General features: G+C 47.4%; 1 protein-coding gene across 4 annotated transcripts in view; it reads left to right on the top strand.

The window, feature by feature from the left end:
* LOC139565479 (signal transducer and activator of transcription 5B-like) overlaps positions 1–17,315 on the top strand; it is a 90,451-nt gene that overhangs the window by 16,692 nt on the left and 56,444 nt on the right. The window lies entirely within an intron of this gene.

The raw sequence follows: 17,315 nt of genomic DNA, 5'->3' as shown, positions 1-17,315 counted from the left end.
ATTAAAATGAATAGAGTATGGTTTTACCCCACACTAGTGGCTGCCTCCGAGCACAGCCTGGGACATATCAATGATTAAACACAGAAAAGTATCTGATATCCCAGGCCGGTGGAGACAAGGACTCCATGTGCAGGGGGAGACTGTCTGTACTGTGTGCGTGTGTGTGCGCGTGGGGTCAGAGTGCAACATTTGATAAACAAACAGAACCCTTGTTCATATCTCACTTACTGTATAAGTGGAACCTTGAACTTTTAAAACACGTGTTTTTTCTTCCCGGTTCCCATCTTTCTCAAAGTTACACCAGTGAAGTAAATGTACAGACTGTTGTACTGTAGTCCCCTTCTGTTGCACTGGGTCCCACGCTTTCTCTGGGAAGCATTCAACCGTATGAACTGATCTCATGTGCCGTTAAATATATGCAGAAAGCGAAGGGAAGAAGGAGAGAGAGAGAGAGAGATGGGGGGACAGAGAGTGCGAGAGAGAACAGAGAGAGTAAATACTCAGTGTAACACGGTATTACCATGATTCACGGTCCTCATGAGGTACTTTCTCCAGCCTTACATTCTTCCCCAATCATCCATTGCGTCACCAGACCCCTGTGCCTCACACAACATGGATTGAGTGGATTTGCTAGGTACATGAATAGGATATAGGATAGCAATTGGATATGTTCATGGCCCGTCATGGCCTTTATTCCCATGGTAGTTTTCATTATATTATTGTGACTGTCTGCGTTGAATTATAAAACGATGCCATTGTGTTATTGTGCGGCGTACATTATGAAAAATATGTGGACATGCAAACTAAAATACCCATGAATGCACTCTCTCATAAACGCAAATGACAAGATAAGAGAGGTGACGTATCCACTAAGATAACGAATGAATGAATGAATGAATGGATGGATGTCAGAGAGAATAGCCTTGCAAATGCATTATTGGCTAATGCAGGAATTGAAAGCGGGGTTTGTTAAAGATCAGTGTACTGTATGTGTTACACTTTACCTGTGTATGCAGGATGGGTCCGATGTGGTACTGGTTTTGTTCACAGTGTCCTGGCCTCAACGGAGCTCGTCTCTGAGGACTTCTCTCCTCCCTTCTCATGCCTGTTCAGTGGCAAAGTCAATAGGAGCCTTTTACCCAGTCAATATAGACTGGTGACAGGACAGGGCTGCTGCACAAACTGCATGAACTACTCCCTGGGTGAGTTTTGCAGAGCCTAATGGGACAACGCGGTGCGGGCTGGGGAGGAGGAGGAAGAGAAGAAGGGGGAGGAGGAAGAAGAGGAGGAAGAGTAGAGGGATTTATATTCAGAACAGTTATTTCAGGGTGCCATATGATGCTGTGGATTTGAAACATCACCTCGCTGTATTAGCATGGACTGTGTGGACATGGTGGACAGTACAAAGGGAAACACCAACACGGTAATGGTGATCTGAGGTGTAATTTAGGAAAGCCTCTCTCCGGAGGGAATAACTGCCGTGACTCATTGCCCTTTCAGTTTATCTACATTATCCCAGGGAGACTGAGGGACTACTATAATCATTCCAGCATCGTAATAGAAGGAACTGGATTATATGTACAGTGCCAGGAAATGTCCCAGAGAAAATCAGGTCAAGTCCTTTGTTTTGCCTGGGAGGGCATGGAGGTGTCTGATGATCCAAAAGAACCTCCACTACCACAGCTCAGCTGCAAAGCCACTGCCCGCCCCAGTCCCAGCACCACTGCCCGCCCCAGCCTCAGGCCCAGCACCACCGCCCGCACCAGCCTCAGTCCCAGCACCACCGCCCGCCCCAGCCTCAGGCCCAGCACCACTGCCCGCCCCAGCCTCAGTCCCAACACCACTGCCAGCCTCAGCCACAGTCCCAGCACCACTGCCAACCTCAGCCCCAGCCTCAGTCCCAGCACCACTGCCAGCCTCAGATCCAGCACCACTGCCCACCCCAGGCTCAGTCCCAGCACCACTTCCTGCCCCAGCCTCAGGCCCAGCACCACTGCCCGCCCCATCCCAGCACCACTGCCCGCCCCAGCCTCAGGCCCAGCACCACTGCCAGCCTCAGCCACAGTCCCAGCACCACTGCCAGCCTCAGTCCCAGCCTCAGACCCAGCACCACTTCCCGCCCCAGCCTCAGTCCCAACACCACTGCCAGCCTTAGCCACAGTCCCAGCACCACTGCCAGCCTCAGACCCAGCACCACTTCCCACCTCAGCCTCCGTCCCAGCACCACTGCCAGCCTCAGTCCCAGCCTCAGTCCCAGCACCACTCCCCGCCTCAGCCTCAGTCCCAGCACCACTGCCAGCCTCAGTCCCAGCACCACTTCCCGCCTCAGCCTCAGTCCCAGCACCACTGCCAGCCTCAGCCTCAGTCCCAGCACCACTGCCCGCCTCAGCCTCAGTCCCAGCACCACTGCCAGCCTCAGTCCCGGCCCCATCCATGATCCCACACCTTTGCTTCTCTCGTCCCACTTGGCTTTGGCTGGATGTTCGCTCTGCTTTGCTCTGCTTGCCAGTGGGTTGCTCCTCTGCCACAAGCCTAGCAACAGTGTGACATTTGGAGTCCCTCAGGCCTCAGCTAAAAGGTTTCCCAGTGAAAGGACAATGTGTGTTGTCCATTACACTATTAGCAGGTCATATGAGGCAGAAAGCCCACAGCCTTGGGGGGAACCCCGCGCTAACTCACCGTGGCAACGTCATTCAACTGAAATGCAATCAGAGCACAAATTCAAAGTGGCAACTTTGATTCAGGGATATCTTGTTATGAATGTCAGAGCGTCACATGCAGCCGCAGGAGACACGCCCTTGTAGTACTTGTGGGGCTCTTTATGAAATGTGTCACAACCCAGTGAGTCTGCAAGGTCAAATCAACTGCTTTCCCTTCGAAAACGCCATGGCAACAGTGTTTTCTGTTATTTCCATTATGCTTCAATAGACATAGCTATAGTTGAGTGGTGTTTTTTGTTATTCTTCTGTATTATTTCAGCAGTAGCATAGTCTCCACTTCAAATCAGCTGTTGCAAGAAGGACAGCTGGATGTTAGAGATTCCCAGGCAGCAGCAAGCACCACTTGGCACTGTGTAATTGTGTACCACTGTGTACTACTGCAGGCTCCTGTTGTTCCATACTGTAGCTAGGTTCTGAGTCATGGTCTCCTCTATCCTAGGTGGCACAGCTCCCTAGTCCACTCTGCCCCGAGACCAGGACTGCGTCTCAAATCAAATCAAATGTTATTAGTCACATGTGCCAAGTAAAACAGGTGTGGACTTTAAATCTACTTTAATTCGCACCCTTTTCCCTTTGTAGCACACTACTTTTGACCAGATTACTGCTGTAGGGTGCCATTTGGGAAGGAGGGTGTGAGTCACTCTGTTGTTTTTACAGTGCAATAAAACTCCAGCATAGGTTATGGTTAAGCAGATCACTGGGATTTGAGGGGAGGGTGGGTGAGGTGGGGTAGAGGGTGACCTTTACGAAGTGCACATGAGGGAGAAAGAGCGGGGTGGGGTGCTGGAGGAGTAGTGAGAAGGGGGGGGCTTGGCTCTGGTGACCACATTAGACACCGCGTGTGAGAAACTGCAGCTATCTGAACTCTGACACGTGACAAGCTGGAAAGGTCAAAGGACAGGGTTCTCAAAAGCTGCCTGCCTTGGTGTTTACAGGGGTGTTGATGTGGAGCAAGAGAGAGAGGGGCAGAAATGTACCAAGGGAAAAGACACGAGAGAGTTAGAAGAACATGGGGGAAGGTACAGTACAGCGAATGGGAGATGAGTGTAGAGGGATAGAGTGACATTAGATGCATGTAAGAAGTGGGCTTCCAAATAGAAATCAATGACGAGGAGGACAAACCTGCATTTTTGCAAGCAGAAACTGTTTTCTTCATACAGTTATTTTTCCATGTTTTTTATCTTACAAACCCTTTAGCTGGACAAAAGAGTAACCTTGCATAGGAGAAGTACAGAAGAAGATCCATCCGTGTGAACAGCATTCAGGCAGACTGTGTGTCACAAAACAAAACACTTAGCACCTTTTTCCCCCCTAAGACTGTACTATCAACCCAGGGACTGCGGTTGAAAATTAGCCAGCCGGCTAAAACCGGCACTTTTACTGAAACGTTGATTAATGTGCACTGTCCCTGTAAAAATACAATAAATAAACAAACAAAAAATCTAGATCCTTAAAAGGTTCTTCGGCTGTCCCCATAGGAGAACCCTTTGAAGAACCCTTTTTGGTTGCAGGTAGAACCCTTTTGTTTCTAGATAGAACCCTTTCAACAGAGGTCTACATGGAAACCAAAAGGGTTTTTACCTGGAACCCAAAAGGGTTATACCTGGAACCATAAAGGGTTCTCCTATGGGGACTGCGCAAGAACCCTTTTTTCTAAGAGTGTATAATAAAGCCAATAGGAGCATTTTACTGTAGGCTACAACAATCCGTTTGGTTATTACTGCACATGCTACATTGATACTAATGCAGTCTGACCAGGTTGAGTAAGTTCGAACAGTACTTTATCCCTCATGGGAGACCAGGTGCTGCTGGAAGTGGTGTTGGAGGGCCAGTAGGAGGCACTCTTTCCTCTGGTCTAAACAAAGATCCCAATGCCCCAGGGCAGTGATTGGGGACACTGCTCTGTGTAGGGTGCCGTCTTTCGGATGAGACGTTAAACGGGTGTCCTGACTCTCTGAGGTCATTAAAGATCCCATGGCACTTATCGTAAGAGTAGGGGTGTTAACCCCGGTGTCCTGGCTAAATTCCCAATCTGGCCCTCAACCATCACGGTCACCTAATAATCCCCAGTTTACAATTGGCTCATTCATCCCCCTCCTCTCCCCTGTAACTATTCCCCAGGTCGTTGCTGCAAATGAGAACGTGTTCTCAGTCAACTTACCTGGTAAAATAATGGTAAAATAAAAATAAATAAATAAAAAATTCAACCTTCAAACTGACCTTTACCTCTTGCCTGAGGTGTTTACTCAGGCGTGTGTGTGTGCATGTGTGAGTGCGTCTGTCTGCGTACGCCCGTAGTATGTAGAAGTAAAAGTGAAGGAGAGCCGAGACAGTACCAGTCAAAAGTTTGGACACACCTTCATGTCTTAAAGTAATGATAGACTGTCATTTCTCTTTGCTTTGAGCTGTTCTTGCCATAATGTGGACTTGGTCTTTTACCAAATAGGGCTATCTTCTGTATACCACCCCTACCTTGTCACAACACAATTGATTGGCTCAAACACATTAAGAAGGGAAAGAAATCCACAAATGAGCTTTTAGCAAGGCACACCTGTTAATTGAAATGTATTCCAGGTGACTACCTCATGAAGCTGGTTGAGAGAATGCCAAGAGTGTGCAAAGCTGTCATCAAGGCAAAGGGTGGCTACTTTGAAGAATCTCAGATATAAATATATATTTTCATATAACACTTTTTTGGTTACTACATGATTCCGTATGTGTTATTTCATAGTTCTGATGTCTTCACTATTATTCTACAATGTAGAAAATAGTTCAAAAATGTTATTCAAAATCCTGGAATGAGTAGGTGTATCCAAACTTTTGACTGGTACTGTATTTGTCACCAACATGTTTTTCATTCAAAAATAGAAAATCAAACACATCCAAATTACATTTAATGTATGTTCTTTTGGTGTTCAGTTTGTTTTTCTGTTTGCAAGGTCAATCCTCTTGTCTTTTATTACCATTACCTCCTGCCCATTGGAGCATCTTGTTTTACTTTCCACTTTTGGACTATTGTGTATGTGTGCACAAGTAGCACACTTTTTAGGAGTTCTTGCCGTTGCCAGGTAAGTGGAGTTTAGATGTTATAGTAGCCTCTGCCGAGTCCCCAACAAACGGATGTTTCGGTTTTCAGGCGAAATGGAAAGAGAGCCTGTGATGCAACTTCCTCTTTTGGACTTTAACAAGGCGACACTTCGTCTTAACTCCTCCTCCACATTTTACTGGATTGGTTGATCAGCGGAGAAAAGAACCTCCCCCAACACATTTTTCTTCTTCTTGTCAAGAGCAATATTTATGGGATCTAGTTGCAGGCATTTATTTTACGCCTGCTGTGTTAGGTTAATGTTACAGGGAACTTGCATAAAAGCCTGCAGGTCTGATGTGATCTGATTGGCTACACTGGAGCATATCCAGGAAGTGGAGTCACAGGATCACTAACTAGCCGTACTGGGTGTAATGGAAAAAGCCTAATAGTCAGATGGTTTGCTCCTGAGGGGGGAAGGTTACTCTCCACTACAGAAATACAGTTAGGGTGACCACAACATATCCAAATGCAGGACAACAGGATGATTTTGCGGGATGATTTTGGAATGATTTTGCAGGACAATGTAGGCTACCCATTATTATTTGTTTTTGGCAGCACCCGCCCATTATCATTGTTTATTTCACTTAGTCCTGCATGTTGGAGCTCGTAGCCTAAGCTTTTCACTGTACCCTGCAATCACACCTGCAACCCTGTACATAAACAATCTGAATCTTAAAGTACTATTTTTTTCAGCCATATAAAACCATAGTTTTTACAGTTTAGCGTCTCATCATTCTCCTTCAGACCAGACAGTAGGATCGTAGCATCTCTAACATCAGACAGTAGGATCGTAGCACCTCTAACATCAGACAGTAGGATAGTAACACCTCTAACATCAGACAGTAGGATCGTAACACCTCTAACATCAGACAGTAGGATAGTAACACCTCTAACATCAGACAGTATTATAGTAACATCTCTAACATCAGACAGTAGGATAGTAACACCTCTAACATCAGACAGTAGGATAGTAACACCTATAACATCAGACAGTAGGATAGTAACACCTCTAACATCAGACAGTAGGATAGTAACACCTCTAACATCAGACAGTATTATAGTAACACCTCTAACATCAGACAGTAGGATAGTAACACCTCTAACATCAGACAGTAGGATAGTAACACCTCTAACATCAGACAGTAGGATAGTAACACCTCTAACATCAGACAGTAGGATAGTAACACCTATAACATCAGACAGTAGGATATTAACACCTCTAACATCAGACAGTAGGATAGTAACACCTCTAACATCAGACAGTAGGATAGTAACACCTCTAACATCAGACAGTAGGATAGTAACACCTATAACATCAGACAGTAGGATAGTAACATATCTAACATCAGACAGTAGGATAGTAACACCTCTAACATCAGACAGTATTATAGTAACACCTCTAACATCAGACAGTATTATAGTAACACCTCTAACATCAGACAGTAGGATAGTAACACCTCTAACATCAGACAGTATTATAGTAACACCTCTACCATCAGACAGTATTATAGTAACACCTCTAACATCAGACAGTATTATAGTAACACCTCTAACATCAGACAGTATTATAGTAACACCTCTAACATCAGACAGTATTATAGTAACACCTATAACATCAGACAGTATTATAGTAACACCTCTAACATCAGACAGTAGGATAGTAACACCTCTAACATCAGACAGTATTATAGTAACACACAGTAATAAATCAACAGGGTCTTTCTTCTTCTTCCTAATCAGGTTGACTTCTCACAGACAGAGGAGGCTGAGGTGTAAGTGAATTATTCAATAAACACAGCCTTGATGAAAGGTGCCTGTTAGAGAAATGAAATGCCACAGTTTGATGAGGTGCAGGCTCAGGCTGCAGGCTCCTCCCCCCTGCTTCAAGTCAGTCTGCCACACAGAGACCAGACAAGCTAGTCTCGAAAACCCAACTACCCTTTGCAGTGGTTTTATTGAAGATAGTTAATGCAAACTAGTCAATTGTGAAATGCACTAATTCAAAATAACCTCTGTGATCTCCATCTTGCTAACTACTATTTTGTATTTTATGCAAACGCATAAGGTAGTGATGTAGGCAGTTAAGTAGTTTTGCTCAATATCAAACTGAAGTTCAGGTACATACAGACGTGTTCAGACAGAACATTTGAAAATTGTGGGAAGCAACCCGGATGTCTAAAGAGACTACAGACCGGGAGTTAATCATCTCACTGCTGTTAATGGGTCATCGTGATGTGATCTGGAAGTGTTGTAGTTCACATCACCTATTGACAAATTAAATGTATTTATATAGCCCTTCTTACATCAGCTGATATCTCAAAGTGCTGTACAGAAACCCAGCCTAAAACCCCAAACAGCAAGCAATGCAGGTGTAGAAGCACGGTGGCTAGGAAAAACTCCCTAGAAAGGCCAAAACCTAGAGAGGAACTATGCTATGAGGGGTGGCCAGTCCTCTTCTGGCTGTGCCGGGTGGAGATTATCACAGAACATGGCCAAGATGTTCAAATGTTCATAAATGACCAGCATGGTCAAATAATAATAATCACAGTAGTTGTCGAGGGTGCAGCAAGTCAGCACCTCAGGAGTAAATGTCAGTTGGCTTTTCATAGCCGACAGTCGACAGCAGACAGCCGACAGTCCAATTTACTAACGGCCTTCGTCAACCTCTCCAATCAGTGAAAACCAACTGTGGTTGTCTGTCTCCCAGTCCCAACCACACAGACACTACCAGCAAAGCAGTCATGTTATGGTTTGAGTGCATTTTTTGGTTTAAGTGATTGATGTGAATGTGTGATCATTGTGACTGGTTTAAGCCTATTAGCTGGCTAGTTTCCCTGCAGGAAATGGGTCACTCCTATTATCTCTTGACTTTTGCCCCTTTCTTTACCCCCCGGCTGGTTCTCAGGCCCTTTCTCTCTTCTCTAAATTGCACTGTGATGATAACACTCTCTATGCTGGTCATGATTGTCCAGTGTGGTCTCCTGAGTGGCACAGCGGTCTAAGGCTCTGCATCGCAGTGCTATAGGCATCACTTCAGATCCGGGTTCAATCCTGGGCTTTGTCTCAGCCAGCAGCGTCCAGGAGACCCATGAGGCGGCGCACAATTGGCCCAGCGTTGTCCGGGTTAGGGGAGGGTTTGGCCGGCCGGGATGTCCTTGTCCAATCGCACTCTAACGACTCCTGTGGCGGGCCGGGCGCATGCACGCTGCCCTGACACGGTCACCAGTTGGATGGTGTTTCCTCCGACACGTTGGTGCGGCTGCCTTCCGGGTTAAGCGAGCAGTGTGTCAAAAAGCAGTGCGACATGGCGGGTCGTGTTTCGGAGGACGCATGGCTCTCGACCTTCGCCTCTCCAGAGTCTGTATGGGAGTTGCAACGATGGGACAGGACTGTAACTACCAATTGGATACCACGAAAAGGGGGTAAAATATATATATATAATAATAATATTTTTTAAATGTGCGGAATTACAAAAAAATCTTGTCCAGTGTCAGCAGATTGGTAGGCTACGCTATTAGGACAACAGGTAGCCTAGCGTTTAGAGCGTATACCCGAGCCGACAAGGTGGAAAATGTGTCGAGCACTTGACCCTAATTTGCTCCAGGGACACCATCCTACTATTGCTGACCCTGAAAAAAAACACATTTCACTTCACCTACCTGGTGTGTGTGACAATAAAACATAGTTGTCTCAATGGCTAGCTGGAGCTCGGCTAGACGTTTTTACAGTCATCATCATCATAGTGGAAATGCTATAAAGTAGGGACCTCCACTAGTCTGGCTCGACTCTAGCATGTCTATTCTACATGAGGACATTGACTATTAGGACATGTTGCCTCTGAAAAGATCAAAAATATAAGGATCTGCTGCAACTACATCTAGTGAGAGCTGGCTTCTTTTTCTTCTATTTAACTTCATTTACTATAGGACCCTTTTTTGTAGGGTCAACTCTGCCTCCACTGATGCCTCGATGCCTAAGCTGTTTGAATAGACAGATCCTAACCCTGTGGGCATGTCTACTGCAAGTCTCCTCCTCCAAGCCTTGGGAGAGAGAGAGAGTTAATGGGATTTGAGCAGTAGCAATTTCCTCTAATTACCACAAGTCCTCCTGGGGCAGGACTGGGACAGGGGAAGGACTGGGACAGGACTGGGACAGGGGAAGGACTGGGACAGGACTGGGACAGGACTGGGACAGGGGAAGGACTGGGACAGGACTGGGACAGGACTGGGACAGGACTGGGACAGTGGCAGGGCTCGGACTGGGACAGGACTGGGACTGGGAGAGGACTGGGACAGGACTGGGACAGTGGCAGGGCTCGGACTGGGACAGGACTGGGACAGGGGCAGGGCTGGGACAGGGGCAGGGCTGAGACAGGGGCTGGGACAGGGGCAGGGCTGGGACAGGACCGGGACAGGGGCAGGGCTGGGACAGGGGCAGGGCTGGGACTGGGGCAGGGCTGGGACTGGGGCAGGGCTGGGACTGGGGCAGGGCTGGGACTGGGGCAGGGCTGGGACTGGGGCAGGGCTGGGACTGGGGGAGGACTGGGACTGGGGCAGGGCTGGGACAGTGGCAGGGCTCAGACTGGGACAGGACTGGGACTGGGGCAGGACTGGGACTGGGGCAGGGCTGGGGCTGGGGTAGGGCTGGGACCGGGGCAGGGCCGGGACCGGGACAGGGCTGGGACTGGGGCAGGACTGGGACTGGGGCAGGACTAGGGCAGGACTGGGGCAGGACTGGGACTGGGGCAGGACTGGGACTGGGGCAGGACTGGGACTGGGGCAGGGTTGGGACTGTGGCAGGACTGGGACTGCGGCAGGGCTAGGCTGGGGGTAGGACTGGAACTGGGGCAGGGCTGGGACTGGGGCTGGGATGGTGGCCCCTGAAATTCCTCTCCCAGGAGGCTCTCTGAGGCCCCATCAGCAACCCTCTAAGGGATGCGTAAACATGGTCCCCCCTCACACTTGTCTTCCTAGGCCCTTTGTTGAGGGGCCTCATTACACCGTCTCCAGCTGTCAATCTCAGCCTCTTAATCTCCTCTTTCTCTCCCTTCATCCCTCCTCTAAAGCTGCTTTACTGCAACCAGCCGTCTGAGACAGCAGCACCGCACCACACCGGGCCGCCTGGCCTGTCTGATCCACTCCACCACGACCCTACTGACAGAGACAATGGTTTGTCTGTTCACTTGGAGGAGGCTGTTGTGTCATCAGAAAAGACCTCTAATCCTGGAGGTGGCCGGTCTGCGCCGCTAAGCAAGATCTCTTGAGGTTATAAGGCTACCCCACAGGGATAAGGCTGGCTTGTGTTATGTGAGGTTATGACTGACTGGTTAGTGTGTCAGAGAGCCTGGCTAGTGGTGGTTCCTCTGGGACAGAACCAGATACCGAAGTAGCACAGGCTGTCTGTGAGGGGGGGGATCAGGCCTCTGGTGGACCTTGGCTCCTGGACAGATGGCAGGGATTGGCCCTGGACCAGTCTCACTGAAGGCCAATTCATGGTAACAAAGTAGCTACACAGAGCTGGGCGGGAGCCTTGGTTTTCTGTGATTTAATTTTTGACTGATGTGATTAGGACTTTATACACATACTGATCTGGACAATAAAGTAGAGCATTTGGTTGTCTCTCTCTCGCTGTGTTGTAACTGCTGTCACGTAACAAGCCCTGTTGGACAAGTGGAGAAGCTGCCTTCTTACACGTTCACTTACTGCAGAGAGAGAGAGAGCAGAATTGCTGGTTGTCAGTGGATTGCTGAAGTCTCTGATGAGGGTGTGGGCAGTGACCAGGCACTAATGTGGTCAGGTCTCCTCCATGGGGCCCGAGGTCTGGGCTCTGCTGCTGGAGGGAAGGGAATTCACTGCTATGGAGGCAGGGTCTCCAGTCTCCAGTAACTGGGGCTGAGGCTGAACAATGCAGCCATTCCATGTGGTCAGCTGTGTTAGTTCTGCCCCATGAGCCCAGGCCAAGGTTTTTAGGCCAAATTAGAGCTGGATAATGAGACCCAAACATTATTGGTCTAAATTGATCTGCTACACTTTCTGTTTGCTTTGTTTGTGTTGTGAGCCTTGTCTTTGCCAATAGACTACGTACACACACATGCACACACGCACACACATGTGCAAATACCACAGCAGTAGGGGCTTACCAGCCATGCCTTAGTCATAGGTCCATGTCCTTAACTGACAGATGTGTGAAATGAAGTGTTTGTGACAGGTGCTAGTGATGGGTCTTTCAGTGGGTCATTTCATCTGCCATCTTGTTTTTATCCATATGTAGGTTAAGCTTCTTGGTGATGGCTTATTCTTTTAGGAAATTGATTGTCCCCGCTCCCTGCCAACAAGCCCAGACCTCATAGCCCCGTGCCACATGCTGCCATCCTACAGTAGGATTTGTAGGTCAGAAGGACAGGACCATGCTTGTTGTGTTTACAGTCATTCTATGTCAGTGGGACCTGATCTTCTACTGGTGGTTGTGTTGTAAGGGACATGACGATATGGTGCTAGAGGTGTTAACATCTGAGGAATGGTGTGGACTGCCTGACATCAGTTAGTGTAAACAAGGGATTGTTGGTCCTTCTTCCCTCCTGCCTGGCTCATTCTCTCTCCCTACCCACTGTGGATGGAGGAGGCTGCAGGGAACTGGTCCAACCCAACCTGGCTGTGGCCTGGCATCTTTCCTGCCAGCTGGCATTCCTCCTGCTGACCCCAGCCTTATGTCATCCCCCCGTGATTATATGACTTTCTGACGCACCACACACACACGCACACACACACACACACACACACACACACACACACACACACACACACACACACACACACACACACACACAACACACACCAACCCAAAAACTACTGAAGGTATGGAGTTGCGGATGCATGTATCCTAGTGCCTCCGAGCGCCTCCCTTAGATTGGAACCTGTGTGACCCTGCGGTCCTGGATTTAGGATTATGTTAACATGACATGAGAACCAGGCTCTTAGTGCCAAACGTTCACGGAACGTGTCCAAATCATTCCCTAGAAGTGGACGCTGTGGACACTCCGTGTGTAGTGCAATGTGCTGCTGATACCCACAGTCAGTCAGTCAGCAAGTCAACCAGTCAGGCAGTTACTCAGGGAATCTCCTGAGTGGCGCAGCGGTCTCTCAGTGCAAGAGGCGTCACTACAGTACCTGGTTCGAAACCAGGCTGTATCACATCCGGCCGTGATGGGGAGTCGCATAGGACGGCGCACAGTTGGCCCAGCGTCGTCCGAGTTTGGCCAGGCCGTCATTGTTAATAAGAATTAGTTCTTAACTGACTTGTCTAGTTAAATAAAGGTTCAATAACAAATTAAGGCCACTTTACGCAAACGCTGCGACGGAGCATCGTTTTCTGTGTAGTTCTACGTACCTTTTATGTGGCTCAAATTTTGCAATGGACCACATACGATGCTCCGTGTCTCTGTTTGTGTAGGCCCCTTTAGTTTAGCTGTTTATGTCTCAGGACCATACCCTGTCCAGATGGCTGGAGAGAATGAGCCAACACAGAGCAGAGAGACAGCAGGCTGCAGAGGGCTGTGGGTGGGGAGAGGAGAGGAGAGAGAGATTTACAGAGCCTAGCATGCCTAGTGAGCACAACGAGGTCAGAGCAAGGCTCCACACTGTCAGAGAGAGAGAGAGAGAGAGAGAGAGAGAGAGAGAGAGAGAGAGAGAGAGAGAGAGAGAGAGAGAGAGAGAGAGAGAGAGAGAGAGAGAGAGAGAGAGAGAGAGAGAGAGAGAGAGAGAGAGAGAGAGAGAGAGAGAGAGAGAGAGAGAGAGAGAGAGAGAGAGAGAGAGAGAGAGAGAGAGAGAGAGAGAGAGAGAGATCACAGATCACAGATCAGAACAGAACGCTTGGCTCAATCAGCACCTGTCTCTCTCCCTCCCTCCTGCTCTACCTCCCCTCTCACGGACATGCTTCTGAAGGCGACAGGAAGAACAGTATCTGTGTGTGTGTGTGTGTGTGTGTGTGTGTGTGTGTGTGTGTGTGTGTCCATTCTCCTCACACACTGGTGGAGAGCAGAGAAATCTAAATCAAATCTCTTTGGTGCTCCATGCTATTTAATCTACAGTCTACTGTTGTATCGTTATCTCACTCAACATCCCTTCAATGCACCAAAACAAGTCTGCGGACTTAACTAGCACAATTAACTGAGCACATGTTTACAGTGGCTCCTAGACGGGCGCATCACACAACATACTGTAGCATTGTCTATTTCAATGTACACTACATGACCAAACAATTGTGGACACCTGCTCGTCGAACATCTCATTCCAAAATCATGGGCGTTAGTATGGAGTTGGTCCCCCCTTTGGTGCTGTAATGGCCTCCACTCTTCTGGGAAGGCTTTCCACTAGATGTTGGAACATTGCTGCTGGGACTTGCTTCCATTCAGACATGAGCATTAGTGAGGTCAGGCACTGATGTAGGTGATTAGGCCTGGCTCACAGATTGCGTTCCAATTCATCCCAAAGATGGCCTCTGTGCAGGCCAGTCAAGTTCATCCACACCGATCTTGACAAACCATTTCTGTGTGGACCTCGCTTTGTGCACGGGGGCATTTTCATGCTGAAACAGGAAAGGGCCTAGTCCAAACTGTTGCAACAAAGTTGGAAGCACAGAATCGTCTAGAATGTCATTGTATGCTTTAAGATAGTTCCAGTGAAGGAAACCATGAAAAACAGCCCCAGATCATTATTCCTCCTCCACCAAACTTTACAGTTGGCACTATGCATTCGGGCAGGTAGCGTTCTCCTGGCATCCGCCAAACCCAGATTCATCCTTCGCACTGCCAGATGGTGAAGTGTGATTCATCACTCCAGAGAACGCATTTCCACTGCTCCAGAGTCCAATGGCGGCGAGTTTTACACCACTCCAGTCGACGCTTGGCATTGCGCATGGTGATCTTAGACTTGTGTGTGACTGCTCAGCCACGGAAACCCATTTGAAGCTCCTGACGAACAGTTCTTGTGCTGACGTTACTTCCAGAGGCTGTTTGGAACTCGTGGTGAGTGTTGCAACCAAGGACAGACCATTTTTACAGACCATTGTCCCATTCTGTGAGCTTGTGTGGCCTATCATTTTGTGTCTGAGCCGTTGTTGCTCCTAGATGTTTCCACTTCACAATAACAGCACTTACAGTTGACCGGGGCAGCTCTAGCAGGGCAGAAATTGACAAACTATGACGGTGCCACGTTGAAAGTCACTGGGCTCTTCAGTAAGGCCATTCTACTAACAATGTTTGTCTATGGAGATTGCATGGCTGTGTGCACGATTTTATACACTAGTCAGCAATGGGTGTGGCTGAAATAGCCACATACTTTTGTATATATAGTATAAGAGTTGTGCTTTCATTTAAATGGAATCCCCTCAAGATCATTCAAAACCACTCAAATGATGTGACCCATGCCTTCTGAGAGGTTCCAGTGTGTCTGACAGAGCACAAGTGTTCCACTGTTTCAAGGCAGGTTAGCGTTTTTTGTCATGAATGTTGTTCTGAAGGCAGCTTTGCAGAGTGGTCACTAGCTGGCAAAGCCACAACGTCATTGAAATCTGATTTGAAACCTAACCTTAACCGCACTGCTAACCCTATTGCCTAACCCTGACCTTAACCCTTTACACTCGTGGAAATTGGCCGATAGGGATAGGGCTAAATTTAAATGAAAGGAATGAGCAATTGAAAGGGAACAGTTTGGAGATTATGGGGAAATTATTAGACCAAAGAGAACACAAAAGTTCACCTGACATGAGGGATTCCAAACATTACACAGTTAATTTATTTTGCATTACATTTACTGTACTGTACTTTTCTCCCTGCATTTGTTGATAACGAAATCTGAAAATACTCGGGATACATTCAGTAACATGATAAGAATATACCTGGAAAATGTGGGGTTAGGTGCAATAAAAATAACATGGGTTTAAGTGAGAGGACTAACTGGTGTCTCCAAGTGGCCTAACACCTCTCCAAAGTGTTCACAGTTTTTCAATGCACTTTATGACTCAAAGAAGAGTCTTCAACTAGAAGGTGCTTTTTCGAGCTCTCCTAGCTGTGCCGTTGAGGAACTAGAGCACACTTGTAGTCGTTTTGGTTGGAACACAACCCTGCATCCCCACAATCACACAATTACTGTTGGTGTTTACGCAATCCAAAAACGAGTCAGGTGGGCATCATTTAAAAGCTTGTTCGATTGCCAACATGACTAGCTAAGTTATAAAATACGATCTGACAGTGTTAGGCATTCACATGGCAAATTCAGAGAAACGGATTGTAATTTTGTGCGCATAGAAACGAGTCATGCGTGCATTCAGCTGTGTGTTCCGTGGCAAATTTTCTTCACAATGGACAAACATAGGCTCATTCTGTTCAGGACACCCAAGGGTATGACACCATGTCATCTTGTGACTGTTCATCAGAGATAGTGATCATAAACGTTGACTCTGTATATGACATGAGTTTTATGATATGGAAATGTGAAGTGCACATTTGGACTCACAGGTGTTTGGCTGGCTTGTACGACATCAAAGCTGTATTTATTATAATCCTCAACGTCTCATCTTTCAAAGTTCTCTTAATTTACAGCACTTCCCTCACTCAGACAGCAAAACATTTGCAAAAGTTATCTAATTAGCGGGAGGGATGGGGGAAACTCCTTGTCATGCGCGGTGCTCAAGTTCAGCACGGCTCTCAGTCAAAATCCATACAGCACTGTGAAGCTTATAGCCTGAGTTCTGACGTCATTTTTAGCAGGTTACTGTACAGCTACTGTGTTCCAATTTAGGTGCTTATCGGTGCCCAAATCTATTTTCAACAAGTATACGGGTACGAGTGTAAAGGGCTACGACTAAAAAGCAAATGTTTGTTTTCATGGTTTTTACAATATAGCCTATTTTGACTTTGCAGCTGGCCCATCTAGTGGAAATCACTCAGTTCTGCTTCCAGAACAAGACGTATCCCAGTAAACATCAGACTGATCCAAAGTTCTTCCCCACAAAATGGTGAGAGTAACAAGAATTTAGCCTAGCCTACTTCAGAGAAAGAGGAAGCCACTATGACTCACCTGAAGTCTCTAGTGTCTACTTGGACACGTCCTTTAATGGGTTCCAAAGAGGGACAAATGAACAGGCATAACCAATGGTGACGTAAGATGTAATGCGGTTATACAAACACTCGCTATTCCAGTAAGTCTGCCTTATTCGCTAAGGTCAGGTGTCTTTCCTGACTACGTGACCTGAACTAACTATTGATAAAAACTCTTGAAAAACTCCTGTCCTCCATTAATGAGGCTGGGAGTGTACTCCATTAAACAATTGTTATAAAACTACACTTCACTCTACAGACATTTGGTCTTTGCCCGGCCTGGTTCTTTTTGTCCTAGCTACATTACCTTGGCTCTCATTGGCAGATCCTCCATGTTACATGCTTCACCAGCGTGCTTTTCAAGCTAACTCCCTCCCTCCCTCCCTCCCTCCCTCTACTTTTTCACTCTTCC

The sequence above is a fragment of the Salvelinus alpinus genome, chromosome 36 (genome assembly GCF_045679555.1).
Source record: "Salvelinus alpinus chromosome 36, SLU_Salpinus.1, whole genome shotgun sequence".
In the NCBI taxonomy this organism is placed as follows: Eukaryota; Metazoa; Chordata; class Actinopteri; order Salmoniformes; family Salmonidae; genus Salvelinus; species Salvelinus alpinus.
The sequence above is the reverse complement of the archived record's forward strand: the minus strand, read 5'-3'. Positions and strand labels throughout refer to the sequence as shown.